We start from the raw sequence: 15,021 nt of genomic DNA on the forward strand, positions 1-15,021 counted from the left end.
GGCTCTGGCTTCCTAGCTCTTGTCTGATGCCGTCTCGCATCTTCTTCGTGTCGTCCTTGACGTCACTTATATTCCAGTATTGAGCTTGGACCAGGCTGCGCACATTTGATATCTCCTCCCGTAAGTACGCAGTCATCTCGGCTACTGCTGCCAGGGAGGGAACAATCTCGGTGGAGGGAGCACTCGAAGGACCTCGGAGCTCCCTCAGCAACTCATCTCTGAGATCCCTCACTATCTCCTGCCGCAACTCACGGAGCTGCTCAGAAGAAATGCGGACCTCCAGTGGCTGCTGCTGAGTAGATGGGGCAGTGGAGGTGGAGGGCTCTATATGTGCAGGACCAGAGGTAGAAGGATGAGTGGGTAGATCTGTATGGTGGTCCTGATCATGGTCAGAGGTAGGAGAGTGATGAGTGGTAGGGTCAGAAGATGTGGATGGTCTCCGTACCCAGACTCCCTCTACTCTATGGAATCCCATCCGATGAAGGGTTCCCTCACCCATGTGATCTGTAAATCGCAGTGAGCGAGAGGGTTCCCCCTCAGGAATGGGGACCTCTAACTCCCGAAATATCAGAGTGAACAACATGCCATATGGGAGACTGAGCCTAGGTTTATCTAGGGGCTCACAGAGGTACTTGTAGATAAGTTTTGGAAAGTGGATGGGAGTGTCTTGGAGGAGGTAGAACATCACAGCTAGGTCTCTCTCCGAAATGAAGTCAAATCTACCTGTCTTCGGGAAGAGAGTCCTAGAGATAATACTAAGGAGAAGTCGCATTTCAGCCGAAAGCTGATTTGCGAACACCTCCTCTATGGAGGACACTGGTGGACTCCCTAGAATGGCCGTAAGGGCCTCTGTCCTGTCAGAGGGGTGTGTGGGAACAATCCCCTCACTCGAGAGATGGAGGACTCGTGCAATAAAGTCCTCCGAGATGAATACAGGGACACCCATAACAGTTTCCTGGATACCCCTGCCTACCCGTGCCACTGAACCATAAAACTCCCTAACAAGCCCTGGATAGGTAGGGAGGTCAAGAGTGCAGAAAAACTCTAAACCTTGGGCTCTAAGGTGATGCCCTAGGTTGAACCCTTCCCGGGAGAGGAAGTCAAAGTTGACATGCCTCCCGGTAGAGACAACCTTCCCGGCGCATGAGCGCGAGGGAACCGGCCTAGGCGGGGAAGGAACCGGAGGTGGTGGCCTCGCCGGTTCGTTCCGAGCCTTGGACCGTCGCTCGGCCCCGCTCGCGGAGATGGGTCTCTTTCAGCTTGGGACAACTGCTTTCCTAGGCATTTTTGACCTAGACACGGGAGAGGAACTAGGAAAAATGGAGGAAAACTCGATGGAGAAGACCTAGAATGGGTCAGAGACGAGGTCGGAGTCGGCTCTAGGGTTTTGGAACAGTGTCGGCTGTGAATAGAAGTGGGGATTGAATGTTTCGATTAGGGTTAAAACATCGGATTCCCGACCTCGAGTTGACTCCGGTAAGTCGCGAGTCGACTCGACCGCGAGTCGACTCCCAAATATGCGCGAGTCGACTCCCACATGAGCCGACTCTAAAATGTATCCGAGTCGACTCGAACTCTGGCACGCACCCAAAAATCATGTTATTTTCGTGCCACAAGAGATAGTTATGGACTTATCCATGATTTAGGAACTGAATTGATGATCATAGATAGAAAGTCCTATGTCCACCATAGACTAATCCTCAAAATCTATGAACTAGAGGAGAGTATCACGAGAATGGATCAATCACTCCTAATCCTTTTCTAAGTATGCAAAATCGATCCTCACTCAGAGGTTTTGTGAAGATATCAACAAGTTGATCATCAGTACACACAAATTAAAGTGTCACATCACCATTCAGTACATGATCTCTTATGAAGTGATGTCTTATCTCAATGTGTTTAGTTCTTGAGTGCTGAATTGGATTTTTAGTTAGATTAATGGCACTTGTATTATCACAGTTAATGGGAATTTTATCTTGTTTAATGCCATAATCTTCAAGTTGTTGTTTAATCCACAAGATTTGAGCACAACAACTCCCGGCAGCAACATATTCGGCTTCCGCCGTAGATAGTGCAACCGAGTTTTGTTTCTTGCTAAACCAAGAGATTAAATTTTTTCCTAAGAATTGACATGACCCGCTGGTGCTTTTTCTATCATGTTTACAACCAGCAAAGTCTGAATCTGTATACCCTATTAAGTTTATGCTAGATTCTTTAGAGTACCATAAACCTATATTTTTTGTTCCTATTAGGTATTTAAAGATTCTCTTAACTGCAATTAAATGTGATTCCTTAGGATTAGATTGATATCTAGCACACATGCATACACTAAACATGATATCAGGTCTACTTGCAGTAAGATATAATAAAGATCCTATCATACCTCTATACATCTTTTGATCTACTGATTTACCTGATTCATCTTGGTCTAGTTTGCATGATGAACTCATGGGTGTGCTGATTGACTTGTTTCCTTCCATATCAAACTTCTTAAGCATCTCCTTGATGTATTTAGCTTGATTGATGAAGATCCCTTCTTCAGATTGTTTGATTTGGAGCCCGAGAAAATAGTTCAGCTCTCCCATCATGCTCATTTCAAATTCACTCTGCATTAGGTCAGCAAATTCTTCGCAGAGGCGATTGTTAGTAGCACCGAAAATAATATCATCTACATAAATATGAACTACTAACATATCTTTATTTTTTCTTTTTAAAAACAATGTTGTATCAACGTTCCCTCTAGAGAATTCATGGTCTAACAGAAATTTGCTAAGTCTTTCATACCATGCTCTAGGTGCTTGTTTCAAACCATAAAGTGCTTTGTTTAATTTATACACATGATTGGGGTATTGATGATTTTCAAAACCAGGAGGTTGTTCTACATACACTTCCTCATTAATATACCCATTCAAAAAAGCACTTTTTACGTCCATTTGAAATAATTTGAAGTCTTTAGAGCATGCAAATGCTAGTAACAATCTAATTGCCTCAAGTCTAGCTATAGGAGCAAAAGTTTCATCAAAGTCTATACCTTCTTCTTGATTATAGCCCTTTGCTACTAGTCTAGCCTTGTTCCTAATCACGATTCTATTTTCATCAAGTTTATTTTTATATATCCATTTGGTTCCTATTATTGAGTATTCAGAGGGTCGTTCAACTAGGTTCCATACCTTGTTTCTAGTGAATTGGTTTAGTTCTTCTTGCATTGCATTTATCCAATTTACATCCTTTTCAGCTTCTTCTATGTGTTTAGGTTCAAAGTGTGAGACAAATGCTAGATGATTATTTAAGTTCCTAAGAGATGCTCTAGTTCTAATAGGTTGAGATGGATATCTAAAATTAATTCCTTAGGATGCCCATGAGCATACCTCCAAGCCTTAGTCAGCCCATGATCCACAATTGCCTCTTGGCTTGTTGATGCATTTCTAATTAGTTTTTGTTCATCTTCTTGTAATGTCATCTCATCAATCTTTTCTTCAAGAATTTCTGCATCATCATCAGGAACAACTCTCTTGCTAGAAGAGATATCATTAGTATCATCAAAAACAACATGTATAGACTCTTCAATAACAAGGTTTCTTTTGTTAAACACTCTATAAGCTTTACTTGAGGTAGAATATCCCAAAAAGATACCTTCATCAGATTTTGAATCAAATTTACCTAAGTTATCCTTGCCATTATTATGAATGAAACACCTACATCCAAAAACATGAAAATAGTTTACTTTGGGCTTTCTATTTTTCCAAAGTTCATAAGGTGTTTTCTTTATAATGGGTCTCAATAAAACTCTATTTAGTATATGACATGATGTATTAATGGCTTCTCCCCAAAAGTACTTAGGGAGGTTACTTTCACATAACATGGTTCTAGCCATTTCCTCTAGGGTTCTATTCTTTCTTTCTACAACTCCATTTTGTTGTGGTGTCCTTGGTGCAGAGAAATTATGAGTTATCCCCTTTTTACTATAAAATTCATCAAATAGACGATTTTCAAATTCCGTTCCATGGTCACTTCTAATAGCTATGACTGAAGCATCTCTTGCATTAGTTACTTTCTTATGAAATTTCTTAAATACAGAAAATGCTTGATCCTTATGAGCTAAGAACATGACCCAAGTATATCTAGAAAAATCATCTACAATAACAAGACCATATTTGTTTCCACCAAGACTTGTGGTTCTAGTTGGTCCGAATAGATCCATGTGTAGTAGTTCAAGAGGTCTAGAGGTAGAGACACAATTTATGGATTTAAAGGAGTTCCTTGATTGTTTGCCATATTGACATACTTCACAAATTTTATTTTTCTCAAATTTTAGTTTTGGCAAACCTATTACAGAATCTCTTTTAACCAACTTAGATATTGTATCCATACTTGCATGTCCTAATTTACGGTGCCATAACCAACTTGCATCATCAACCTTAGTATCACTAGCTACTAAGCAAGGACTATTTTTAGTAAGATCATCTAGATCTACTACATAGACATTTCCACGTCTTATTCCTTTGAATACTAAGCTATTGTCAATTGAGTTGGTTATGATGCATAGGGATGGTTTAAACAGAACATCAAAACCCTTATCACATAATTGACTTATGCTAAGTAAGTTATGTTTAAGACCATCTACTAATCGTACATTATCAATAAAGATTGAGGAGGTGATTTGTACTTTACCTATACCAACGATGTAACCTTGGTTATTGTCTCTAAATGTCACTGCACCTCCCTTTTTAGGCTCAAGGGTGAAGAATTGGTCTTTGTCACCCGTCATGTGTCTTGAGCAGCCACTATCCAAGTACCAATAGTTTTTGTCGACCTTGGCTGCAAGACACTCCTACACAAGGAAATCATACAATTTTAGGTACCCAAGTTTTCTTGGGTCCTTCATGGTTAGTAATGTTGGTTCCTTTTGGAACCCAAACCTTTTTAATTTTTCTTTTAGCTTTTCCTTTTCTATAGTCACACATATTAGCTTTATGTCCTATTTTTCCACAGCAAAAACAGGTTGTATTCTTAATTTTGCTTTCCACTGCTTTCACAAAGAAATTACTAAGGAGCTTTTGCTTATTCTTAGGTTTATACCCTAAACCAGCTCTATTGAACACAGCTCGTTGATTATTAAGTATCATTTCTAATTTTTCAGAACTATATGTAAACTTTTCAACAAAAGGTTTGTATTTTTCAAGTTCTTGTGCCAACTTTTGTTTTTCTGTTTCTAGTATGTTTAAGTCTTTTGTGAGATTATCTTTTATAGTTTGTTTATCGTTTTTAAGTTCAGAAATTTTCTTGGTTAGTTTTTCGTTATCTTTAATTAAGGTATTAGTTTTTTGAATTAACATTTGCTTGCTTGTTTTAAGTTCTAAATTTTCTTTAATGATAAAATCCTTATCCTTAACTAATTTATCGTATTTATGGAAGTGAGATTGATTGGTTAGTTTTAGCTCTTTATTCTTAAGATTTATTGTCTTATATTCATCCATTAATTCATTAAACGCATCATACAATTCATCAAAGGTAAAATCTAAATGCGTTTCAGATGTTACTTCATTTTCGTTTGCCATAAAACATAGGTTGGCCTTTTCCTCTTGTTCCTCATCCGATGATGAATCGGAATCCGATAAGGTGGAGACGAGGACTTTCTTTTTCTTATACTTGCTGGCCTTCTTGAGCAAAGGACAGTCCGCTCTGAAATGTCCCGGCTTCTTACATTCATAGCATCCGATTCCCTCATTTTTCCTTTCCTTACCTTTATCCTTGTAATAGGAACTCGAGGGACCTCTCCTCTGATGAAAGGACTTCTTTCGGTTGATGAATTTTCTGAACTTACACACGAGAAGAGCCTCATCATCATCTCCCTCATGATCTTCTTCTTCACTGTTGCTACTGCAAGATAAATCCTTGTTAGAAGAAGTAGATTTGAGAGCTATTACCTTTTTCTTATGAGAGGATTCTTCTTCGCTGTGTTATTTTATTGTGAGCTCGTGCGTCATTAGGGATCCAAGAAGCTCCTCAAGTGGAAGCTTGTTCAAGTCCTTGGCTTCTTGGATTGCCGTAACCTTGGCCTCCCATGACCTTAGCAAACATCGAAGAATTTTCCTGACAAGGTCACTTTAGTATAATTTTTGCCAAGGCTTTTTAGGCCATTGACAATATCAGTAAATCTAGTAAACATACAAGTGATAGTTTCATTGGAATCCATCTTAAATAATTCATACTTATGAACTAGTATATTTATTTTAGATTCTTTTACTTGATTCGTGCCCTCGTGGGTCACTTCAAGTCTATCCCATATCTCTTTTGCAGAATTGCAAGTAGAGACTCTATTGAATTCATTTCGGTCTAAAGACAATAAAGCACATTCATTGCTTTGGCATTTAGTTGTGCCTTCCTAATATCATTGTCATCCCAATCCTTTTCAAGTTTGGGTATAGTAACACCCTCTACAAAAATTGATGGGATGTATGGTCCATTAAGTATGGTGGTCGACATCTCATAGTCTTGTGCTTGGATAAATATCCTTATCCTAGCCTTCCAATATGAGTAGTCGGTTCCATTGAAGAATGGAGGTCTATGGGTGGACTGGCCCTCAATATGAGAAGATCCAAATGGGGTTGTCATTTTGATCTTTTACTCTTTTGGTAGAAGAGTTCTAGCTCTGATACCACTTGTTGCCCAAAAAGACAACCCAAGAGAGGGGGGGGGGTGAATTGGATTTAAAGTAATTATTGCAATTAAAAACCTTGTGAGTAACTAATTAAAACTTATTGCAAGTGGATTAATTAGTTACTATATGCAGTGGATGAAGGGAAAGGAAGAGACAATGAAACAATCACAAACACAAGAGATTTTATAGTGGTTCGGAGCTAACCCTTGCTCCTACGTCCACTCTCCAAGCCTCACTTGGGAGTTCACTATAATCCCTCGGATTACAGCCGGTTGTTTTACAAGCTCACAACCCAACTTGTTGTTTTACGAGATCACAACGAACTCGGTCGGTTTTCACAGGCTCACCGACTAGAACCACCCGATTGTTTTTCCGGGATTACAATCAAACCCTTACACCGTTGGTTTTAACCTCGGCTCACCAACAAATCTTAACACCCTTGATTCAATCCCCTGATTGAATCAAGTAAGAAAAACAATTTGAGACAAGTAAAAAAGAAAGCTTCTTAAAAAGCGTATTTAGACAATATAAACAAAGAAGAGTTAGAAGCCCTCAAACAGATTTTTGGAGGTGGAGAAAGGGGCTTCTCAAACTCTTTGACTCCTCTTGAATGTGCTGAAGATTTGCTGTCAGGAGGAGAGCCTTGAATGTGAGGAAGATGGTTGGAGAGTAGACTTCAATGCACTTCTTCCTTCTTTCTCTTGTAATTACTCTTGAGAGGCTTTGGTTGGTGGAAATCTCTTTTGCTTTGAATGGAGTCTCTCTTTCTTACTCTATTACTGTTCACTCTGGCTATTTAAGCCATCCCCAACGAAAACTAACCGTTAGACACACATTTATGGCCGTTCTGCACACTCTGCAACTCCTGACAAAGTGTCCGTTGGGATCGGAGTCGACTCGCTCGATCTGGAGTCGACTCGGCTGTTGCTGGAGTCGACTCATGCTTTACTGGAGACGACTCGGCCACTGTTCAAAATTTGAAATAAAGTGTCGTCCCGTTCTGGAGTTGACTCGGCTGAACCTGGAGTCGACTCGCCAATGTCCGGAGATGACTTTTCCTTCTGGAGACGATTCGTTCTTCAGGATTCCACAAATCATTCTTTCGGTTTTACTTCCTCGAGTCGACTCGAATTTTCTTGGAGTCGACTCGGCTCTCAGAGCCGGAAAGACAGGTCTTCTGTTTTTGAACTTGAACTGTCTCGGAGTCGACTCGGACTTTGCGGGAGTCGACTCGGCTCTCAGACACCGAAATACTGGTCTTCTGTTTTTGGAGTTGAACTGCCTCGGAGTCGACTCGGACCTTGCTGGAGTCGACTCGGCTCTCAGACACCGAAGTTGGCTCTCTGACTTTTAGTTTTGCATTCCTCTGAGAGTCGACTCTTGCTTCCTTAGGAGTCGACTTGCCAACCGTCGGAGTCGACTCGAGTACTTCGGGAGTCGACTCGGCTCTCAGAGTCCAAAACGACTTCTCTGTCTTTCTGTCTGTTACTCCATGGAGTCGACTCGTACTTTGCTGGAGTCGACTCGGCAAGCATCGGAGTCGACTCTAATTCTTCCGGAGTCGACTCGGTGACAGGTTCTGAGATTAATCTTTCTGTCCTGCTGTCTGTTCTCAGTCGGAGTCGACTCGTAATGTGCCGGAGTCGACTCGAGCTTGTGCCAGTGCTTCTGATACACTTAGAGTCGACTCGTAATCTTCCGGAGTCGACTCGAGCTACAGACTTTGGTTCAAATTGATTTCCATACTTAGCCAAAATGTCTTGAACCAAGGCTAGAGACAATTAATCATAAATTTACAAATATTTGACTGAAAAACTAAATTGAATTCATTAGTATAACATAAGATATACTCAAATGCTTTGAGCTCATCAAAATCAAATAGGGTTATAATCAATCACTCCACACCAGCATAGGCCCTCCGATGCTTAAGTCAGAGAGAGGCTTTCAATGGAGAGGAGTAATGGAGAGAAGTAAAGTATGGATGTATTTTTTGGCCCGGGGGGGGGGGGGAAGAAGAGAGTCTCCTGCCTAGAGCTCTCCCCCTTTTTTATAGAAGGAGGTGTAGCGGTTACCGGTGATCGGGCGTGATTGTGCGAATCAATGAATTACCGTAAACAGCCCGAGATTTCGGGCTAGCTGGCGATTCGTTGAGATCGTGTGCATTCAAATGTTGACAGCCGTTGAGGCGGAGATCGCGGAATTTGATCCCGAATATGGAGGACTTGATTTTCGTTGGTGTGGGGAGGTCTGCTTCTTCCTTTGACTGAATCTTTCTTGGTCTTGAAGTCGATCGAGCTTAACTCTGCCGGGATCATGCCTGCCAAGGTCATGCAGAGATCGAGGTCGTGAGCTCTGGGGTCGTCAATGCTGAGACAGAGCGCTCTGAGATCGAGCGCTTTGAGGTTGGGCGCTCAAAGTCGCGACTGCTGAGAGTATGCTTGTTGTCGTCACGTTCGTCATCGAGTGTCGACGATTTGATCATGTGCCTTGAACGATCCATTTTTCCCCCAACACATAGATATATATCGTTAACATATGTTCCCTTCAATTCCTAAACATTCTCTTTTTTTTTTTATATTTTTCAGATCATCCCGCAAAAAATGAGGAAGTGATAGATGACTATCTAAGAATACATGATGATTATATATGCCTTTATATGAAGGTGGGATAACTAAATTATAATCATGAAGCACTGTTGCGCAGCGTCATATTCAATCCTATCTTCTACTAGTTTCTGACATGCTTATAGATTTTTTATATTACCTAAGAGCTAAATGTTTCTCTCTATTTTCTTTGAAATGTATTAAATACTACAGCGTAGCGTGGGTATATTGCTAATTATAGGTGAAGCCTGGCTCTTCTACAATGTTTTATGTTGCAAGAGAACATAATGATAGAGGATTTCAATGAATAGCAACACTAACCAAACGAATTATTGTTGCATTTTTTTTTTAATATAGTAATGATATTGCACTCCTAGATGCATTTGTGAGGAGTAACGATGCTAGGTGGTGCCGGTTTTGTTTATATGAAAAGTTCTCTCGCCACATAGCATGAGAGGTTTGCTATAGCTCGCAAAATGTCAAGTTGCCAAGCTAGAATTAACGGGCTCGTGGAACCTTTTATGTGCACTTAGTGGGCACCTCAAGGCATTTTTTTCCTCAAACATTTAGAAAGTGCTCTTGAAAAGTGCTAGATATTTGAACACTTAGTGGGACTAATGTTGACCAGGAATTTGCTTTATCTTACTATTATAATGGTAACTTCCCTTTTGATTGCACCCAATTTGGACTCCACTATTTGATTTTTTTTTTTTTTTTTTTTTTTTTTTGTTGATGGTGGAGACACCTTTCCTGATTCTAGAGACCCACTTTGTGCACGTTTTTCCTGCAAAGGTTTGGACTCTCAAACCATGCACAATACTAATACAGTAGTAGCAATAAGCTCTAATGGCATTGGAAAATCATTTGCCTGCACATTTCATGCATATAGGAAGTTGCTCAGGCTGTATCAACGGTAGGCTGACATGACAACTCTCCACTCAACCTCCCTTCATGTATTGCACTGGCACTCATGAGACGCTCCAATTCCTCTGGCACCGAATAATAAGATAGACCATATGTGCACGAAACTGAAAGATAAATTTGTACGAGAGAGAAAAGTATACTTGTTTGGAAAATAAAACTTCAATAAGGAATAATTTAGATGGCTACTGCATTGGACTGTAATGATGATGACCCATAATGTAGTCCTTGTCGGAAAAATTAAATGCGCACGTAGCTTTTTGGGCCGCGTGCATATTTGCTGCTGGAAATTACATCAGCCAGCACCTGCGCTTAATTATTACGGACGCATCCGCAAAAAAACGACATACCTCTGTACAAAACTCTATAAATCCCCTCGTTTTTTCTTCTTTGAATTGAAATTTTAGATTTCAATTACAATAATTGATTTACTATCACAAAATTAGTAATCAATTATTCTAATAAGGTGAAGATTTTATAATTTATTGAATTGACATTTTAGATCTCAATTGGAATAATTGATTTGCTACCACAAAATTAGTAATCAATTATTCTAATAAGGTAATAAATCTTATAATTCATTAAATTGACATTTTAGATCTTAATTACAATAATTAATTTGCTGGCACAAAATTAGTAATCAATTATTCTAATAAGGTAATAAATCTTATAATTCATTAAATTGACATTTTAGATTTCAATTATAATAATTAATTTGCTAACACAAAATTAGTAATCAATTATTCTAATAAGGTAATAAATCAATTCTAATATATAATTTATTGAATTGACATATTAAATTTTAATTACAATAATTGTTTAGCTAGCACTAAATTAATAATTAATTATTACTAATTCGAAAAATTTCAACAGAAAATTTAAAAATTGATTAATCCATAATAACAATTTTAAGTTTGCACTTAGGCTTTTGTAAAAATTGAATTTATGTGATTTCTAGTGATTATATCCACTAACTAATAGTGTCGAAGGAAAGCTTGTCAAAAAGGCATGCGTGCCTAAAAAAGACTGGTACTTAAATGAGCCTAATGCTCCACCACCGATCTGGAGCTGATTTGGCTATTTTTTTTTGATATATCAACTAGACATTCAAAATTTAATATAAATTTTTGTGCAATTTTTTGATATAAACTTTTTGCTTTCATCCAGATTTCTGTCTCTTTTCTATAACCTTGAACCTATAGCCTCAAATACTAGTGACCACCTTAGTGCTAAACCTGAAAAATTTGATGGCTATAATTGTAGGCGGTAGCAGAACCAAATGCGGTTTTGGCTCACCATATTAGGGTTGATCTCGGCCATAGGTGAGAGCACCACTGAAGTTGATAACAGGTCCAACCCAACTACTTCACCATATGCTACTCACCAAAACCCAAACCGGAGTTCATCCTCCTTCCACACTGAACCTTCTGTCTCCACCAGCACATCCTCTAAGATATCTGATGAGATAGACTATCATTGCATTCATAGAATTCTAGGTGCCTTCTCTGAAAGGCTGTATGATATTTATTACACAGGCAAAAGTGTCAAAGAACTCTAGGACATCCTAGATAGCAAATATGGTCTTGATGATGCTGGGGTAAAAAGGTTCAAGGCCTCCGACTTCAATAACTTTAGGATGGTGGATTCAAAGCCTATGATGACCAAATCCATGATTTTGAAATCCTGATCCACCAGTTTAGGGTCAGTGGAACCAATTTGGATGAATCATTATAGGTAGCTTGTCTGATAGACGAACTACCCAATTTCTGATCTGATTTTGCTAAGACTCTGAGCCATACCTAAGGAGGTCTTACGCTAACCTAAGTTTTGAACTCGATTATAATTGAAGAGCAATATAAGCTCAGAAGTACCAGAGAATTTGTAGGGGGAAGCTCTAGTTTCAGCCTATTATATCCTCAATAGGATTCCCTCCAAAAATAATGATATAACCCTAAATGAAGTTTGGAAACATAGAAAACCTAATCTTAGCTATTTAAAAGTGTGGGGGTGCTTGGCAAAAGTAAAAATACCTGATTTTAAGAGAAAGAAAATAGGGCCCAAAATAGTGGATACCATATTCATAGGATATGCAACCAATAGTAATGCCAATAAATTTTTGGTGATTAATTCAAAAAAAAATGATATTAGTAACATCACTATTGTAGAAGCCAGAAATGTAACATATTTTGAAGACACATTTCCACTTAGGACTAGAGTAGATAGTGGTATAGCTAGTCGCTCTAATAGAATAAGAACAAGAGAAATAGAAGTAGAAGCAGAACCTACGAAGAGTAAGAGATCCAAGGTAGAGAAAACTTTTGGATATGACTTCTATACCTTTCTTATAGAAAGTACTGCTGTGTCTTGGAAATCCACCAAACAAATCTTAATATATAGGAGTACCATGGAGTATGAACTGATAGTTTTAGATACCACTAGTACTGAGGCTGAGTGGCTCAGAGATCTACTTATAGACCTTTCTGTAGATGAGTCACCTTTACCACCTATTTTCTTAAATTGTGACTGTAAATCTGCGATAGATAAGTGCAACCAAGAAAATACCAATATAAAAATGAACAGGCAGTTAAAAGTGTGCCATAAATCATTAAGATATCAATTGAAAAATAACGTTATTACTTTAAATTTTGTAAAATCAGAAAATAATTTGACTGATCAATCTACAAAAAGTTTGTCTAGAACAGTAGTTCTAGAGTCCTTGAGGGGGATCGGGCTTAGCCCATAAAGATAGATCACCACGGTGGGAACCCAACCATAAAAGGTTTAATGGGTAGAAACAAACCGGAGTGTGACTAAGAGGAGCACTGTTTTATATTTGTCTCATCCCTATGGCGTTAGTGCTCATAAAAGGAAGCGGTAGGATGAGGTTGTTTGTATAACTCTTAATGAGTCCGAAATCCAAGAGGCAGGAGCTTCCTTACTAGCTTTCTTATTAAAACTCATCTAAATATGTAGTCGTGAGGCCGCGATTATGAGAAGTGGGTGATTTCCTAAAAAGCACATAAAAGATACCTGCGCATGGCCATATTAGTGTAATCTGCTTAGAACCCAAATCGGACTATATTATGTATGTTGTTGATTTAATCTGAGCCATGGACCGAGGTTCAAGGTTAAGACTACCTTAGCTCCACAGATGTAATCAATTGTCACTAAGTGAAGATTCAAACCGAAAGGTAACTACACCTATTACATAATATAAGATATCCAGCATTTTGTTTTGATTTTAAAATTATTTAAAAATTAATTTTTGTGGGGGATTGTTGGAAAAATTAAATGCGTATGCGGCTATTTGGGCCGCATGTGCATTTGCTGTTGGGAATTACGTGAGCCAGCACCCGCACTTAATTACCACGGATGCATCCGCAAAAAGACCGATATACCCCTGCACAAAACTCTATAAATCCCCTCGTTTTTCCTCCTTTCGGCACACGAAAAAAATAGAAAAAAATATTAAAAAATTATGGAGAAAATTTTTTCCTCCTCTTAGCCACTTCTGATTTTTATTTTTGCTCTTTTATATTTTATTTTATTCTTTTTTTCGTTCTTCACTAGATCTGCAAGTTCGATCGGGTTCATTTTGACTTCTTCCGAGACGTACCGAGGAAGATATAAATAAAACCTATACTTTCTAGGGTACTATGCGATAATGCTTCTCCATTACTTTCTTTTTTTCTTGTTTTTCTCGTTCTAAACTACCAGGTGAAAGCTCGAGTTAGTGCCACCATTTTGATCTCCCTCTATTCGCTTTTTCATTATATGAGTTTCACCTGGGCTTGATGTAGAAGCCGATCGTCTAATCTATTATATATCTAGCACTTAGCTTGATATTAGAGCTAACTACTTGTATAATTTAGAATTTTAAATTTACCAATTTTTTAATCTCCAGCCCAGTGAGCCCGCCATACCTTTAATATGCTCTATAACAACTATTAACCAGAAATAGATTGGCCTACAAGATAAATATGAGCCGAATAAACATTTAGACCTTTAGATTTGCTAATCAAATTTGTTGAGAGGATCATTTATGATATGTTGAAGTAAGTATTATTATTATTATTATTATTAAATATTAAATTATTATTATCAATTCTTAGTAGAGCACTTAACGCAAAGATCTCCGATGTACAATTCTAAAACCAAATACACATCCTATGTAGTTCTTTACCATGTCTCGTTAACCAATCAACTTCTGTTTTTTTTTTTGGTAAAGAACCAATTAACTATTTGATTGGCTTCTTTAAATCTTTGAGTGAAGGTACAATCAACAAAATTACCTCTTAAATATTTATTGTCTTCAACCTTGTAAGATGTATGGAGTTCTCAGTTCTCCATTTATCATGTAAGTGTCAAGCTGTTTGCTTCCACCCAAATCCCAAGGGAAGGCCTTTCCGGTTCATTCACTAATTGCAGCCCATGCATCTTGATAGATAAGAACTGTAACTGCTTTTAAAATGGGTGCCTTGGTTAAATTTCCAATCACCCATTGGTAAAGTGGATCATGTGAGAATAAGGTAGGTATCATGCTACCATCTCCAGCTATATTGGAGATCGCACACCATATCATGCAAATCAGCAAAATGTGTTCGTCAATCACAAGTTAGTAACTAGTGGTTCTATCTTCGTATTAATTGCGATTGGATATGGGTGAAGAATAGGAAAAAAAAATGGATCTAGATGCTTTGAATTTAATAGTTAAAGTAATATAATGCTACAATGGTCATCACAACGCTAGATCTTTAAAGTGATCTAGGACGGCTATTGGACACAAGTCATGTATCATCTATGCGCGAAAAGTCATAGTGTATCATGCAATTAAAT

This window comes from Phoenix dactylifera, chromosome 8 (genome assembly GCF_051530095.1).
Source record: "Phoenix dactylifera cultivar Ajwa chromosome 8, Ajwa_hap1_PhDact_Kaust_v1.1, whole genome shotgun sequence".
NCBI lineage: Eukaryota > Viridiplantae > Streptophyta > Magnoliopsida > Arecales > Arecaceae > Phoenix > Phoenix dactylifera.